This window comes from Canis lupus, chromosome X (genome assembly GCF_011100685.1).
Source record: "Canis lupus familiaris isolate Mischka breed German Shepherd chromosome X, alternate assembly UU_Cfam_GSD_1.0, whole genome shotgun sequence".
Lineage (NCBI taxonomy): Eukaryota > Metazoa > Chordata > Mammalia > Carnivora > Canidae > Canis > Canis lupus.
Genome location: NC_049260.1, coordinates 34,512,222 through 34,530,660, shown reverse-complemented (window position 1 = coordinate 34,530,660; position 18,439 = coordinate 34,512,222).

Sequence of the window (18,439 nt, the reverse complement as noted above, 5' to 3'; positions counted from 1 at the left end):
TCTCTCTACCCATTAAACACCAGCTCTTCATTCGTTCCTCCCCTCCCCAGCCCCTGACAACCACCACCTTTCTACTTTCTGTCTCTATGATGTCGATTATATATCTCACATTGGTAGAATCATACAGTATTTCTTTTTTGTGGCTGGATTGTTTCATTCAGCATAACGTTCATTGTAACATTTTATCTACTTTTATATAAATGTAATTTTCCATACTGAGACGTTAAGTGAAACCAAAAGCCTAGCTGGGAAGCTGGGAAAATTGTCATCAGTCGTCCAGAAATTTTTGGAAAAAGTAAGGGAGATAGGATCCTCACAGCAGTGCTGAAGATCCCCAAATTCTATACAGGGAAAAGAGCTCTCTTTCTCTCTCTCCCTTTCTTTTTAAAGATTTTATTCATTTATTTAACATACAGGAAGAGAATGAGGATGAGAGAACACAAGCAGGGGGAGGGACAGAGAGAGAGGAAGAAGTGGACCTCCCTGCTGAGTGGGGAAGACACATGGGGCTAGACCCTGAGATCACTACCCAAGCTGAAGGCGTATGCTTAACCGACTGAGCCACCCAGGTGCCCCTGAGCTCTCTCTTTCAAAGGAGAGTTTTCTGGAGAACTCTGGAAGGGTCCCAAGACCAGAGGCAGTGAGGGATGGAGGAGGGAGGATGGGATGTAGGGCTGTTGGTGAGATTTTAAGTTCCGGGCTCTGCCCCTGATCCCAGCTCTCGGGAGGCTGGCTCCTGATACTTGTCTCCAGGCTACAGGCACAAGAACAACTTTCCGACGTGAGAGACTCTCATATGGGAAATAAAAAAGTACATGGCCCCATAGTGGTGGTCATTAGGGAAGGGAGTCCCCATGCTTGGAGAACGAGCTAGCAAACGTCAACAGAGAAAGGTAACCCAAAGCTTTCTGCAAACAGAACTGGCTTCCACTGTCAAGAGACCAGACATTTTTCACTGGAGTTGAAGAAATGCACACCAGCCCCCACCGTAGACGAGCCTGGACCTTCTTCATGTCTAAAAGGAACAGAGAGTAAAGAATTATCAAACATTCGAGGAAAACCAACATTGTGAAGGAGAGGCCCCAAACTAAACAAACAAGAGAACTAATCCCCACAGAATTCTCCCAGGGTATAGAGAGATATTTAAATTAAGTAGAAGTGGTATCCATAAATCAAGAGCTGACTGCTGTCAAAAGAATATGTCAGAGTTCTTGGAATGAAAAAAAGTGCCATTGCTAACGTAATCAGACCCTTGGATGGAGTAGTTGACCACCATGCCTGAAGACCGCATTGGTGACGGGCCAAAGGAGGCATTCGAAAAGTGCAAGGAGACCAGATTTTTTTTTTTAAAGCACAAGAGCAAAATTAAGAGACATGGATCAGGAACTGAAATTGAAATATCGATCTAATAGGAGTTTTCAGAAGCAAAGAACAGAGAGCCCGTAGGAGAGGAAATTATCAAAGTAATACCAGAATAAGCAGTTTCCCCAAGCTGGAGGGAAACTTCAATCTTCAGATTTAGAGAGCAGATCGAGTACCAAAGAGGAAAAATCATAAAAGACTCATCTCTAAGGGCATCACCATCTTGAACTCCAAAGGTAATTTTAAAAAAAGTCCAAATCTTCGAGAAAGATACAAAATGGAAATATGATGTTAAACACGTCAGCTGGAAAGCCAGGAAACAACGGTGTGGTGCCTTCAAAATTCTGAGGGAAGATGACTTTGAGATTTGAATTCTGTACCTGCAGCAGTCAGGGTTCAATCAGGAAAAGAGAAACCAGTAGCTACATCCACTGGGAGCCAGGAGGAGGAAGTTTTTCCCTTTCTCTTGCCTTTGACCTCCTACCAGTACGTCCTGTCAGCAGAACCTACCAGAAAGGCACCTGGGAAACGTTTGCAGTCTTCCACCCCAGTGGTATAGAGCTGAGTTCAAAAGGATGGGTATAGCGCTGAGACAATGAATAAATGCTGCACACCGGCCAATTCATACTCAAGTGTGAGGGTAAATTAAAGATAGTGTTGGATATGAAAGGGACTTGAGAAGTTTCACACTGTCTGGAAGAATTATTCGACGTGTTCTTCCTTAGAGCAGAAAGAGAACTAATCGACAAAAGAGGAAGGTGGCGAAGCTTCAAACTCAGCAAAGACAAGAGACAGATGCCCCATGTGTGTGGTGTCCCCTTTAAGGGAACTGGTGTCATGGCACATGGGGGAAGCAGAACATTCCAGTTCAACTGCCTGTTTGCTTCCTGTGGAGCAGTGGGCAGGGGAGGGAGAAAGGGAGAGGGAACGTGTGGGAAGCTGGTATCTGAGTGTGGTTTTATCCAAAATTGAGATGAGGCAGATAGACAGGGTATTCCCTGAGGCAAATTTGGATCCTTTTAAAAAGATTTTATTTATTCATTTGAATAAATGCAGAGAGAGAGCACAAGCAGGGGGAGCAGCAGGCAGAGGGAGAGGGAGAAGCAGAGTCCCTGCTGGGCAGGGAGCCCAATGTGGGGGCTTGATCCCAGGACCCCAGGATCATGACCGGTGCTGAAGGCAGTAGCTTCACCGACTGAGCCACCCAGACGCCCCCCAAATTTGGATCCTAATCCCAGAGGCCTTCCACATCTCCGGTTAGCAAAGATGCATGGGCCCAGCAGTCTTTGAGGGACCCCTCTGCTGGTAGCAGCCCACTGGAGGCCTTTGCTCTGGTCCCTGACTCTTTGGTCCTGCCCTCCCGGCCATCCTCCCAGGCCCTGCCCCTCCCTCATGGCAACCTGGGTGGACTGGATGGCGATCATTTACCATTTAATTGGTGCTTTCCTGGGATATAATGGACTAACCAGAGGGACGAAACACCGACTTTAGACAGTCAGGCTATTTATGGCCAGGGGAAGGGAGGGGGGCCCCTTTCCGGACTTCTCAAATCATCACAGAGAGGCTACAGCTTTTACACAAGCATTTCCAGGGAGAAGAATCAAAGACAATAGCGCAATGGAGGTTGGAGAAGAGCTGGCCAGGGGAGGCTGAGGATAGCGCCCTTGATGGATACCACGTGATGAAAAGTATCTTAAAAAGGATCTCTTAAAAAGTATGTTAAGATACTTAAAAAAAAAAAAAAAAAAGATCTTAAAAGGCCCAGGTAATAAAGACAAGGTTTTCCCAGTGGTGCCTGGGTGGCTTAGTCAGTTGAACGTCCGACTCTTGATTTCAACTCAGGTCGCGATCTTGGGGTCATGAGACTAGCCCCTGTCAGGCTCCTCTCTCAGCATGGAGTCTTCTTGGGATTCTCTCTCTCTCCCTCCCCCCTCTCTCTGCTCTTGCTCTCTCTCTCTCTCTCTCTCTAAATAAAATCTTAAAAAAAGACAAGGTTTTCCAAATGCACCAGGTGTTGCTCACTGTCTACCCATGGCTATTCTCTTCTTCCTTACTAGCCCTCCTCGTAGTCTCCTCTGGCTGCCATAACAAAGTAGCACAGGCCAGGGGGCTTGAGCAGCAGGAATTTGTTTTCCCACACTTCTGGAGGCTGGAAGTCCAGATCAAGGTGGTGGCATCTAAGCAGGGTTGGTTTCTCTGGAGGCCTCTTTCCTCGGCTTGTAGATGGCTGCCTTCTCCTTATGTCCTTACATGGTCTTCCCTCTGTGCATGTCTGTGTCCTTGTCCTCTTCTTATAAGGACACCAGTCATACTGGATTAGGGCCCATTCTAATGACCTTATTTTAACTGAATTACTTTTTTAAAGATCCCATCTCCAAATACAGTCCCATTCTAAGATACTAGTGGTAGGATGTCAACATATGAATTATAGGGAGATACAGTGAAGCCCATGACACTAACAGAACTCCAATTTTATGCATAATGGAAATATACCCAGCTAAAAACTTGGCTTTCCCAGCCTCCCTTGCAGCTACTGGCCAACAAGATATAAGGTGGAATTCTTGGTTGGGATTGCTGGAAAGTTCCTTAGAAGAGAGGCTGAATCAGCTTGGGAACCCCCCCTCTGCCTTTCCTCTTTATCCTGCCTGGAATCCTAGTGTGATGGCTGGAGTTCCAGTGGCCGTCTTAAGAGCATGGGGTGATGGTCAACCCCCGAAGAAGAAGAAGAAGAAGAAGAAGAAGAAGAAGAAGAAGAAGAAGGAGAAAGGGGCTGGGTCCTTGGTGTCCGCATGGACTGGCCATACCAGCCCTGGATGTCTTGCCTCTGGACTGATATTATAGGAGAGAAAGAGAAATCCTTCTTTTGTTTAAGCCACCAGTTTTCCGGCTTGTGTTACTCCAGTTGAACATAATATCTAATTGTCAGTGCAATAAGTACTTTGATTTTCCGGTCCTAGAAACGTGTTGCCTGTAGCCTGACAGGGCAATCTGTAGGGTGGGGCCTGGCTGGAGGAGGACCAGGCTGGGGAAACTGTCTCTGGCACTGATGGAAAAGAGGCAGAGAGAGACGCTCCGCGCTGATGACTCTGTAGCTGAGAAATTGGCAGGCGGCGTTAGCCCCTCTGAGAATCTCGAAACAGACGGTGTTTGAAGTGGGGTGGGGATGCCATCCTGCGTCTTCTAAGAAGCACCTGAGGATAAAAGCTCTGGAAGCTGAGGTGTCTGTAAAAGTGACATGCCGAGAATCACTAACTGGCTGTGAAGGCTCCTCGGGTCCTTTATGTTCCCTCTGCGTGGAGCAGAAGGCCCCTCCGCTCAAGCAGACGTTGTCCTACCCTCGAGGGGTCAGTGTGAGTGGCGTTTGTCTGGTGGGGTGTCACCAGTGGGGAGGGAGGGCTGTCATGGCACAGAGCGTGTGGGCAAGGCTTTCAGCGGCATCCTCTCCCCGGGCACGCACTCAACATACCAAATGAACCTGAAGCCGGGATTCGTACATGACAGCAGGGAGATAAGCAGGAAAGAAAAGGCGCACGAGGGGGATGATGAATATTCTATTTGTGACATTTTTCCTGTATTCAGTCAAATAGAAGAAAGTGTTCAAATAACGAGCAGTCACTTTGGTGGCTAGTGTGGCAGTTCCTTGGTAACGCAGCACTTAACTCGCTTCTTCTGAGGAGGGGTGGCCTTTTCGGGGGGTGCTGGGGGCAGATGAGGGAGCATGGGAGTGGCAATAGGGTAGAGATTCTGGGAGAAGGTTCCACACCCCAGTCTGCCCCTGACTTCCTGGAGATGGTCTCTGAGCTTCTCTTGTTCTGCTCTTCCTCCCATGAAAGGAATGGGAAGGAAGCTGTCCTGCAGAGGGGGTGAGGAGCCAAATATGGCTCTGGGGTGGTGGTGGTGGTGGTGGTGGTTTATAAGTCTTAGGCACGAACACAGCAGTGCCCAGTCCTGGGCCTGTCCCCTGGCTCCAGGGCTCCTTCTTGCTCTGCCACTAAGGCATGGTGGGGAGAAAGCACAAATGCTGGCTGTGAGTTATGTTGGGGTGTCTGTCTTAGGCTGGCAGAAGGAGTTGATTTGGGACAGGAGGAGGTATGAGAAGGAAGGACAGGAAGTCAACACCTAATGGCTAACAGGCAGATTAGCACTGTGTGTCATCAGGGCTCAGTCTCACACAGGACCTCTAAGAAACAAGGTAGAGCATGCCTATGGGGTGAAGAAGCTGGGATATTAGCCACCAACTCCTGTCATTGGTTGAGGGCCACTCCCAGGAACACCAACCCTGCAGCCCTTCAAGCTCATCCAGCAGAGCATGAAGCCCAAGCATGCTCTGCTCAGGCAGAACTCGAGACATCTCCAGTAAAGCCACTGGTGGTGTGGGATTGGTCAGTGCCAAGGGGTATGGGTGGGGCACTGGAGGTGACTGCTACTGTGCTTGGGCTGTGTGTCGCCTGGGTGTGTGTACACATCTGGTGAAGTAAATGCTGTCTCATTCACCTGTTTGCTCTCAGATCCATCCTTGCCTGTTCTCCATGGTTCTGTCTCACAGAGAACTGCACTTTCCTGCTCCCTTGTGCTCTGGCTTCCTGGTAGGTTTGGCCAATGGGACAAACTGATGGAAGTCCCAAGGCAGGATGAGGGAAGAAGTCAGGACATTTCTTCCCCATTCTCTGTGTTGAACAGCATCTCTGCAGTGGCTGGATCTCTTACACAGCTTCAGTCACCTCCGGCAGATTGTGCTTGGGGCTTTTGCCAGATGGCCTTAGCTTCTGGGCTGTGCTTCTACCATCTTCTCCTTTTGTTCTACTAACTGGGAATGTGGTTGCATGGTTGGGCTTGCCCTTTTGTACCTCTATCGTTGCCAGGAGAAGCACGTTCCTCTGGTAGCTTGGCCCTCCACATAGAACCCAGAGTCAGACTTGACCCCGATTTGCAGTGAGGAAGCCATGGCCAAGTAGATAGCAGCCAGAAGTGGTGCTGCCCGGTGGAGCTCAACTGAAATGAGTAATGTTTTAAGCTACGAAGTTTGAGGTGGCTTGTTACATGGCAAAAGCTGACGGATACACCATCCATTTCCAGCTTCCTTTCTAACCAACAGTAGTATATCCTCGGGAAAGCTGAAACGTGAGAGAATCATCCAGGGTGGTGAGAGTTCAGGAAAAGAAAGAGGAGATGACATTTTCTTGAGGAGCTATTATGTGCCAGGCACGGAGCAAGAGGCCTTGTGTGTGCTACCTTCTGAATGGTCATGAAAACCTTGTGAGCTCTATACTGTTTTTGATTTTTTACAGGTGATGAAGATGAGGTTGAGCAGCATTAAACTCATCACCTCGAAGATCATAAGCTCTCCTCTCTGCTCGCCAGTCAGATGCTCATTTGTCCCTTGGTCCAGGTCTGTGGTCATGCTCATTGTCTGGGACCATGCCCTAAGAACCAGGGAGCACCTTACATCCCTCACCCTCTGTGGCTGGGGGATACTCACCAAACCCGGCTCCATTAAAGTCTCCCAGAAAGCTGCCAGATTGAAACTGCTTCCCAGGGATTCGGACATTTCTGGGAACCTCTGAGTGAATTTATTTCACCAGGGTATGCTCATCTATTTTAGGACATTTCCTACAAGGATCAGATCAGGTCTACGGAGGGCTAATCACATCAAGTGATGTCTGTATGACATCAAGCTTGTAGCTTTGTTGGATGCTTCAAATTTGTTGAGGACTTAAATGAAAACCCACTTTGAGGCAGGCACCATGTTAGGAGCTGGGAACACAGATGCATAAGTTACAATCTGACTGAAATTTGAATTTTAGTATTATCATTGTTCTTTTGGTATGGCTACCTAAAATATTCCCTCTGAAGAACTAAAATCAAGTGGCATTTTGGGGCACCCATGTCTCTTTTGGGAATGATGACAAAGGGAAGAGTCTCAGGTAGACAAAAGATGGGCATTTGCTCTCCCTCAACTCTCATGCATGGTTACTATGAGTAATCAATAAGGGTTGGATGCCTTTCCTGAAAGTTCTGCTTAACATGTAAGAAGAATAGTTTATGTGTTCTGTTGTTTTTCAAATGTATAATGAGGGAAGTTCTGTGATGGACAAGGCTATCCTTATTCCAGTTAACCCTCCTGGGCCATCATTGAATTCTGTAATCCAGGGCTGGGATGGTTGTGGGACTCTTCTGACTCTGAAAATAATAGCCTGTTGCCACTACAGAGTAATATTCCAATGACATTGGGTTCTGCATACTTCGGTTACACTGGTTAAAGCCTGCTCTAAATCATGTGGGGCTTGGAAATGTATAGATGCCTTGGCCTCACCCCAGATTTATTGAATTAAAATCTGGGAGGCTGAGGTCTGAAAAGCTGTATTTTAAATATGTTCTCAATATACCCCTACCCCCCACCCCACCTAGTGAACCACAGGCACTTTGAAATCTACTCTTGTGCCTCATGGCAGCTTGGATCTCACCTTAATATTTGCTACTTGGCATTCCAATTCCTGGAAGAAACAAATCTAGAATTTTCTTCTTAAAATCTATAAAAGGGGTTATAAAAGGGGAAGAATACTGTTGTAGTTATTTCTTGCTACTGAACAAACCATCCCAAAACTTAGTGGCATTAGACAATAGCTTACTATCCTTACTATCACTCATGGTTCAGTGGGTTGACAGAGCTCAACTGGGTGGTTTGCCTGGGGTCTCTCATGTGATTGCAGTTAGAAGGGCAACTGGTGTTGGGAGTCATCCGAAGGCTCGACTGGGCCAGACCTTCAAGGTGGCTTCTTCACTCCTGTGTCTGGCAGCCCTTGCTCCTGCACATGGCCTCTGTCCCTCCAACAGGATATCCTGGACTTTTTTTCACTGTAGCTCAGGGCTGCAAGAGGCAGGAGGCAGAAACCTCCAGTCCTCCTACAGGTGAAGCATGCAGCCAGAAAGCTCACTTCTACAGAGTAGTACTAGTCAAAGCAGCCACAGGCCAGACTAGATTAAGGAGGTGGCATGCACAGGTCTGGCTTCACAATTTGTGGGATCCAGCAGAAAATGAAAATGCAGGAACCCTTGTTCAAAAAGCCAGGAAAAAACTGTCATTGAAGTTTGCTGAAACATAAAGCTTTTCCCCTTCCTTTCATGGTCTGTCTCTTGACTTGTCATAGTGTTTTCTGGTTTGCTATTCAATGTGGTTCTAAGTAAAGAAAATTAAAATTTTAAATTACTAACATGAATTTACCATTCATCTATATATTGTGCGACGTCAGTTTTAAATGCAAACATAGGGTCAATTATCTCTCTTTTAAAAATTATTTTCTTTATTTACTTGAGAGAGGGAGAGGAAGGGGAGAGCATGAGCATGAGCATGGGGAAGGACACAGGGACAAGCAGACTCCTTGCTGAGCACAGAGCCCAACTTTAGGCTTGATCCCAGGACCCTGAGATCATAACCTGAGCCAAAATCAAGAGTCAGATGCTTAACTGACTGAGCCATCCAGGTGTCCCAGGGGCACTTAATTCCTATGCAGAATCACTAAACTTACACAAGTCATGTTTTGTAGCTCACTCACACATACGTGTATATTTTGTTCTTACCAGCACAGTGGAAATGCTGCACAAAATTAACTCCACTGTTTTATTTGACTTCTTGATGTGAGCACATTCTGTCAACCTTCTGTTTACTGATGAGTAAGAAAGACCCAAGAAGAAAAGGATTTACGAGTGCCCTACCTTTCCCATTTTTCCTCTGTCCCTACTTTCAGTACAAGTCGTTGGCTAGTATGGGGACATAACGCAAGAAAGACTATGATAAGGTTCCTTGGTTGTCCGTGTTTCCTCCAACATCATTGCTTTCTTCCTGCATCTGGAGCAAGTACTGTTTCAAATGGAAAGGAAAGCCTCTTAGGGCCCCAGATCCCTTACTCAACTGTAGACAACACACACTTACCCTGTATCTGCTTTGGGTCTTGCTGAGTTCCATGCATCACAGGCTGGCCAGAATTCTGTGGGCATCATGAATACCAATGCTAATGGGACAACAAGAAATGGTGGACACACATATTATATGTATCTCTTCTACTCATGCACATGCTCCATTGTCTCATCAGACTTTAGTAACAAAGTTCAAGTTCACACATAAAATTACTAAGAATTTCAAGGTGGTGACAGTAGAACCTTAAGCCAAACACGGGGCCATTCTGATCACAGGGCCCTGCACACCTGCTCAAATTGCATGTCCATGATGTTGGCCCCAGGCATATATATGCATGGGGTATGCTGGTAAATGTTTAACAGTTGGATGTCTAAAAAATTTTAAAAAAGTCCCTGACTGGTAGCATTTACCATCATGGCTGATTTCAAGCTATCAACATGATGTCACTGAATGTAGAGTTGGAAAGAGGTGTGCAAGACTGGCTCTGAAATATTGGTATGACCTGGCTCCAGAAAACAGGTGCTCCAGAACAGAGGGGAAGGAGTTGTTGGTGACCATCTTTGGAGAAAAGCTAGTACATATACAATGACCCTAAAAAGAAAGAGAGAGAGTTACACATATAGTGTGTGTGTGTGTGTGTGTGTGTGTGTGTGTGTAGAATAAAAAAAACCTGAAAGGATAGTGTGTGTGTGTAGAATAAAAAAAACCTGAAAGGATATATACTGAAATGTGAACAGTGATTACTTCTTGGTCATGGGATTAGCGGTGATAATAATAAAATAATTATTTTGGCTTATCTGTAGTATCCACATTTTGCAAAATAGATACACATTACCTTTGTAGTAAAAAATGATAAAAAGCATCCACAAAATGTCTCGAAAAAGTTAGTACAATCTTTAAAGCATAGGTTTTGGTAGTGCAAGTCTGTAATAGTTGTTACATGCCATGAATAATTTACAAATTAAATTGATTTTAAAGCAGAGCTAAAATAAATTTGATAAGATGGGGCACAGTTATGTTCTTTCTTATCATTCACATTTGTACATTTTATAGTCAATGAAGAGTGACAGCCACTATTTAGAATTCCAGCAAAGAGCAACCATAACTGTTTGTCACCTGCTCAGCATCTAAACAATGGCCTGGCTGCTCACCTGCCCAGCCTGGACGGGAGCAAGGGGAACCAGAGTCCACACTAAATAACCGAGTTTATGACCGCCAAGGCAGAAAGGAGGAGAGGACGGTCTCTTTGGAGAACTGATGAGAACAGTAAGGAGCGTTGAAATATGTCCGTGAGCCCTAAAGGGAGGGAAGAATGAAGGGGGGCGGGGTGTCAGCGTGTATCAAAATCTTGCACGGAGGCCATGAAATAGAGTTTCATAAAGATGAGGAGACAGGGAAACATTTCAGGCCAGGAGCCGGGGAAGGAGAAACAAAGCAAAAGCCTAGGAGGGAAGGGATTCAAATGACAAATCCCACAGAGACCCCTGGGAGTAACTAAGCCTGTCGCGAGTCTGCGTCCTACATCCGAGGGAACACTGAATGATCACAGGATGGGTCACCAACATTCCTAATCATCTTGGGGACTCGTGAAGAAGTGTGACATTCTACTAAAATGAGCTTAGTCAATGAGGAGCCTAGTTGGATGCCCCTAGATTCCTTTCTCCAGGGGAAGGTTCCCGGAGGAAGCCCCTCGGAGGAACCCCCCAGGGTCTCACTTCTGGTTTGTTGGGAAGGAGAAGACTCCAGGGTCTGACTCCCCTGTGTCACATGCGATGAAACACCAGGGCCTCTGCCCGATACCCCAACACTACACACTATGGTGCACATGGATCACACTGGGAGCTGGTTAAAATGCAGATTCACATTCGGATTTAGCAGGGTCGGGCTGGGGCCCGAGAGTTTGCATATCTGAATGGTGCGCAGGTGATGCTGACACCGTTGGTGCAGGAGGACCGGGTAGCTGGGTCACGGTGGCTAGGTAGGCCGGTTTCCCCTTCCAAGGTCAGGTTCTAATGAGCCTCGGCCCAGCCCCCGCTTCCCCAGTGGGGAGGAAGGAGCCAGGGCAATTTCCCCCACATCCCTCCTTCCTGTTTGGGTATTCGGTTTCTCTCCCTCCTGCTCTCGCTCGCTCGCTCGCCTCTCTCTCCGGCTCTCCTTCGCGCGCCTTCCTCCTTGCAACAGCCCCGTCATTATTGCAAGAGATTTATTTTTAGAGTCAAGGCCACAGAGTTGCAGATTCGGCAAGGCCTAAAACAAATCGACAAACGCAAAGTGTTTGTCTTTGAAGCGGTGTGAATGAGGGCCCTGCTAGCCGGGCCTGTCAAGAAGCTCTTATCTCGGCTCGCTTCCCGAGTCGCCCACGTGGGCTGCCTCCTTTCCCCCTCCTAGATCAGAAAGGAGCTTGAAACACAAGAAGCAACTGAAATCTCATCATCTTTCCGCCGGCGAGATCTTGCCACACCCCACTCTTAGCTTGACCGCTACGATGGAGGTGGCGGGTTCCAGAAGGAGGGCAGATAGAAACACGGTAAAGTTGGCCCACCTCTGGGCCCCACATCTTCAGTCACGGCATCTGGGTCAGAAAGTACCCTTTCACAAAAATAACTAAGGACAAGATAGAGAGGCTGGAGATGGAAATGGTGGAGGTTGTGAGAATTTTCTTTCCTTTTCTTTGGGTTCCTCACTGGGGGACTCGGTGAAGGACATGGAAGGAGCAGCCCCGCTGGGTGACAGTGATTGTGATCGAGCCTCTCCAAGCCCCACCGCTGGGAACTGCAGAGCGAACAAGACGAACAAGACGGAGCAGCAGCTCAGCTGACTCCTGATCATCTCTCCAGATTCTTTCTCTGGGGTTCTGGGGCCGGGCATCCCCTGTTCCATTGCTGTGGGTGGCAATTACTTCATTCCTGTTGGGTTCTTCAAAATCTGGGAGGGCCCAGGGACCAGGTCAAGACCACCTATCCATCCCCAGGGCATCCTGTGTGCCAAGCATTGTGCCACATGCTTCCTGATAGATGGAAAAATAATATACTAAGCTAGCATTTATTGGACGCTACCAGGCACTGTGTGCCATGCTAAGTGTTTATAGGTAAATTTGATTAGCTTCCTTAATGCTCACAAGCATGCTTTCAGGTAAGCATTCCCATTATACAGTGCGGGAAACAGAGGCCCAGGTGGGGTTAGAGTGAATTCCTTCTAATTTATGGATTTCTGATTGTGTGTTCTTTGGACTGGGGAGCACAGAGATTATCTCTTTCTTCCCCAACTCATTATTCTGAATTCCTGATTTTCTTAGGGGGCCTGGCCTGAGAGTCCCAGAGGTTAGTGGCTGGATAGGTGAGGGGCTCATGGGGGGGAGGGGGCGTTGACAGGGAATGTGGGAGAGGGAAGGAAGCAGTTTTAAAAGCTTTCCTTTTTTGGAGTCTGAACCTATTGCCTTGGAAGACCTACCACCCCCTACCTCCACCAGACCCACTTCCAATTTCCTCCGCTTTGAATGAAGACTACTCCTAAAATTCCACCATGAGGCAGGTGGAAGTGCCCAGGTCTATTCACTTAACCAGTATTTCCTGGCACCTATTATGTTCCAGGCTCAGTTCTGGGCATGGGGGTTGAGAGACAAACAAAGCAGTGAAGGTCCCTGTTCTCAGGAGGCTTCCATCTGAGTGGGAAGCTAAGCAACAAACGAGTAAATGAATGTCTCACATAGCTTATGTGGAGAGGAGTCAAGTCAAGTAAGGAGAGGGTGTGGGGGGCTATTTCAGACAAAGTAGCCGGGGAAGGGCTTTGGAGTAGAGACCCAGACAAGGTGAGGCAGATGGGGACAGGGCAGAGCAGTCAGGTGGTGGGAAAAGCAAGTGCAAGAGCCCAGTGGCAGGATTAGAAGGTTCAGCAAAAGGGCCAGCAATGGCTAAAACAGAGAGCACCGGGTGTGGACGGAGGAAGAAGTGGAGCCTGAAGGGGAGGCAGGGCCAGACCGGGAGGGTCTTATGGGCCATGGTGAGGAGTTTGAATGGTTTTCTTGAGTAGTAGGTCACAATTTTTGGTGGGCATTACTTACCTAGAGGGTGTGTAGAAAGTGCCCATTGCAGCCCTTCCTGTTACTCAGAAGTCAAAGATCTGGAGCGTGGGAGTGGGGGAGGCAGAACAAGCCATATGGATGATTCCAAAGTGGAGGGTCCCAGACCCCACTTTGAAAAGCATAGCTTTGAGCTCTGATTCCTGGTGGACCCAGGCAGCTAGTGTCCTGCCCATAGCTTCCTGGGTCTTCCTGATTGAGGGCATTCTGACTGGCCACCTGAAGTGGGAGAAGTTAATCCCTCCAACCAATGGCCATCAAAGAGTTGATGGATGAAGACTGAGCTGCCCCTTGGCCCCCTGTGGGCCAATTCAGAGGTGTGTTCCTCATGATCTGTCCCAGGTAACCACCAGGACTGAGCCCCAGTTGTGTCTGGTGGAAATCACTCATGAATCCCTTTTGATTACCTTTCCTTCTCTCTCCATCCCATTTCCTCATGTCCCTGCTGATGCTTCCTGGGCTCACCTCCTAAATAAACCACTGCCACTCAAATCCTTATCTTAGGCTTTCCTTTCAGGGAAACCCGAATTAGGATAGCTGGTCTGCATGATAAGCAGAAGTCCCCATCAGAGTGTTCCTCTCTCACAAGTGACTGCCCAAACCAGTGTTCCAAAAATCTTGTAGGGAGAAGGTGGGGGACACTAGCTGGGGACAGGGCCAGAAAGAGCAGTGAGGGAGAGTCATCAGCCAACATGGCCCCTCCATAGTCCTGCTAGAGGAGAGCTGGCAGTGCCAGAACCATTACATCCCATGCAAGGACCACAGTGGTCCTTGGGAACACGGGCATGAAGAAGAGAGAAAATATTTGCAGAGAGAATTGAACACAATGTCAGCTCCATGAGAGTGGGGACACATCTGCCTCATTCCACCCCAAATCTCTTTGGTTCCATCCAAATGTTCCCTTGGAGTCTCTGAAGTATCCAGCACTTTTGATCACTTTAATCCAACATTTTTCCCACTTCAATTAAGCTGATTTGTCACATGCAACCAGAAGGACTTTTACTAAGATAGCAGCATGACATTAATGACCCTCGCAATGACCCTGTTTCCACCACATCCATTTGCTCATCTTCTTGAGTCCACAGCTGGACTACATGGCCTGGCTTTCCCGGAAGTGAGGTGGGGGCCATGGGACTGAGTCATAGCCTATGGAAGGTGGCTAGAAGTGATGGGCATAAGCCATAAAAATCTCCCATTCAGGATCCTAGCCGACTTTGACCTCGGAAGCCACATATATCAAAGTTGATTCCCCTGCTTTCCACCAGGTGGATGAAGCTGGAGTCCTGAGTCACCATGTACGACACTGACCTTGGAACACCTGATTGGAATGTGACCTGAGGAAGAAATAAGCCTTTTATACATTTTGGTAGGCCACGGAGATTGGCGGGATATTCCTCACAGCGGCTCACCTGTTCTTCACTAATGGAAGGACCGTATCCTTGGATGAAGGAGCAGCCTCCAAACCTGAAACATCTTGGAGGCATTATCTCTGCTATTGCTGGAAAATGGGAGGCCTTTATTCTTCACCTCACACTTCTAGAATTCCCTAGGAGTGTCTCTGAAGATAAAAACAAACAAGAATTCTGCACAGACCGCTCCGCCCCGAACTGTGCCAATTATAGAGAAGCCACTGCAAACCGCGGACCCCCTTGTAAGTGGGCAGCGGCAGCGGCCCGGGTTTCCCCCATACCCCAGGCTTAACCAAACAGCGATTTTGAGTAGAAGTGGATTTGCAGTTTTATTTTTCACTGGCCTAAGACAGATGGTGATGGTGCCAAACTCTTACATTATTTACGAGGCTGTGCAGTGGTGGAGAAAGGACTGGCCTGGCGGTTCCAGGACTGTGCCACTCGGACAGGTCACCCTGCCTTTCTTAGCCTGTGTCCTGGTTTGTAAAGTGAAGGGAGGGAGGATGTGTAGAACAGTTTTGTGAGGTCCCTTCCAGGGCTAATAGCCTAGAGTTGAGCATCTGCATGTCTGAAGGAAGGAGGATATTTTGAAGATGAAATGCAAATAGTGATGGGGCCTGTGATCCCTGATCAAAATCTCTAGGTTGTCTCCCCTGCACCCCAACCGAGGCTGAGAAACAGGCATCTATACCCAGCAGTAAGCGATCCACGAAGCCTGCCCTTCAAACTCCTGGGGGACAGCGTCACAGAAGGGAAGGGTTGCCACAGGAGAAAGAAGGAGGCCAGAGCCAACCATCAAGCTGCCGCGTCTGTGACCCAGACTGACCATCGCTGTGGAAGGCCAAGCCGGGGAGGCCCTGGCACGGGGCCAGAGCTGTCACCGTCTGGGCATCTGGGCCCAGTGAACCCCCGAGGTCAGCTGTCTCCCCAGAGTGGAGAGCAGCCAATTCACACTGTCTCAGCTGCCAGTTGCTGCCAAGTCACAGCGAAGAATACAAGGTACCAAAGACAGCCCGTGTTGCCCACATTCACTCCTCCGGCTGATGTTGAGGCCAGGAGGAGCCCCTGGCGCACAGGACCTACCGTCAGCAAATGCTGGCAGGGGCTTTTAAGCTTTTTTTTTTTTTTTTTTGTCCATGCACCACCCTTGGCATCTGGTGAAGCCCGCAGACCCCTTCTCAGAATAATGAGTTCAACTGTATCAGATAGGATTCCAGAGGAACCAGTCCTATGGAGATGCAGTTACTCAAATATTTGAAAACAACTTCGTGATGCGGTAATATATGTGCTTCTTTATAGATGCATTCAACAACAAGGTTTAGCGGCAGATCTAATAACTGCTATCATTTCATCCTGGCGAGGCGCGTAAGCGATCTGGAGAGATATCTGTGGGGACTCTGATGTGCTGTAGAGATAGCTGTGGTTTCTACGAGTGGTAGTTGTAGACGCTGCTGATGCTCCTCTGGTTTGCTGCCTACGTTCAGGATGGAAGGAAATGCTCGATTTCAGTTAGAGCTTAGTAAAAACGAAGATGTCATTTTTTTTTCTCCTATCCCAGCTGCTGGATCCTCGAATCATCTGCACAAACCTATTGGCCTGGTAGGCAGTGGCTGCTAGGGGACAGGGGTGCGCTGAAGGTATGGCTGGGGACACAGACAGGTGGTGGGACAGTTCTTCTCTCCTCGCCTGTCAGCAGGGCAGGTAGGGCTAGATTGGATTGACGAATCTGAGCAAAGTGCTGTCGTGTATCATGCAGTGTCACCCCCCCACCCCTGAGCCCCGTGATAAGAATGGCTCCCCACAGAGCCAAGAGACCTCAGGCAGCTGTCACTAAAAGATCCGTCTTGGCACCAAAATGAAACCAATGTGCCGTTTCAGGGCTGGAAGCCGTCTGAGGTCCGTTTCTGCCCTGGCGTGATATGATTACCCATGATTAAAATGTGGTCCCTGCCCTCAAGGAACTTCTGAACCGGCAAGCATCTTAGAGGTCGGTGGCGAGCGAGGGGGCAGGAAGGGGGGGACATCTCTACACGGTTCCTCACCAGGCATTCCGTCATTTCACAGGCAGGGCATCGATTTTACTTTTCGACTTGTAATTTCCACCTCCTGGATTCCATTATCACCCGCTCAATATCCGACAACTCGCCATTTCTCTGGCCACCGCTCTGAGACTCATGCATTGCTGAGCATAAGCAGAAGACATTGCCTAAAACGCATTACTACCTGGAAGTAATGATTGGGTTTTACACAGCCAAGACCTTGATGGTTCTGTATATAAGCAATCATTCCGCCTGCTTCCTTCCCACTCACTCGGACTCCCAGGCAGGGACTGAGATTTAACCCCCTGTGCTCAGGCCCCCCGCCCGGACTACCCCAGCCTTTCCACCCGGGATCCTTCCCTGATGAGGGGTACCACCCCACAGCTGCAGGTCTGCTCCCCTGCCTTACGTTTCAGATGTGCTGCCAGGAACGGATTCTTTGGGGGACACCCAAACTTGTCCCTCTGCAACTGCTGGAAGCACATCTTCTTTAACACAATGAGGAGGTATGATGCAGAGGAGGTATGATGCTGCCAAGTTTTAGGCAGCGATTCTCCAAGTGTGGACACCAGCCCCATGGCCTCAGTGTCACCTGGGAGCCTGTTAGAAAAGCGAATTCTCTTAGAGGCACTGATTTCATTTCTTTTCCATGATAGTGAGAAGGAGTGGGCGCCTGGGGTTCCCCAGGGGGCTTTGATGTGCTAAGGATGGAGAACCACTGCTTTAGGCTAAGATTTAGAGCCTTTGGATTGAGAGCCATCTTGACAGCACCTGGACCTCAATGTTTACTTTTTGGGGGGCCTCGGTCACCTCTTCTGTAAAATGGGAGCAACAATGCTCACCTCCCTTGGCTCACCAGAGGAACGACTCAAACAGTGAATGTGAGAACCATTTGCAAAGCCAAGGCAAGGCCCAGTGTTTTTATTAGTCACTCCACCGCAGCTTGTTTGTGAGTGGTGGGGGAAGGTTAGGAATTTTAAGCTGAGGGACTTCTAGTCTACTCAGGTTGAAAGAACATGGGATCATCGTTTTCCACTGCAGAGACTCGGGGCTCAGCAGCAGCACCACCGCATTCCCCCTTCCCACCGCCACCCCCCAACCCTCATGTTTTGCTTGGCTGAGGCCAGGTCACCATCCCCCCACTGATGGGCTTCCTGGGGACCTGAGTCCTCCACCTGAAAGTCACAGGCATTTGAATCCCCCTCAGGCCTCTCTCCAGCTACTCTTGTTAACAAGGTTTCAGGCCAATTAAAATTCCGGGGCCTGAGCCACCCGGAGCAGGGGGAGGGGAGAGCAGGAGGGAGAAGACAGGGCAGGATCTCTGGCAGTGGTGACCCAGGGACCAAAGGAGCGGGGCTGCTCTCATCTGCAGCTGCCCCCCACTCAGGATATTAAAAAAAAAGATGGCAGGCAGGCTCTGGCCAGGTAAGTGGCAGATGGGGATGAGTTTACTGTCCCAGTTTAGCAGGCCAGGTGGTCTGTCAACCTCAGATGAAACCAAACAGAAGGCAGGAGAGGGAAGAGTTGGCAGAGAAGCCAGGAGAGCCCACCAGCCGTCCTCCCCACTGAACCAGGCTTGGACCTGTCGGTAACCCTCTCTTTGGGCAGGACCAGCAAGAGTACCAGTGTCATCCTT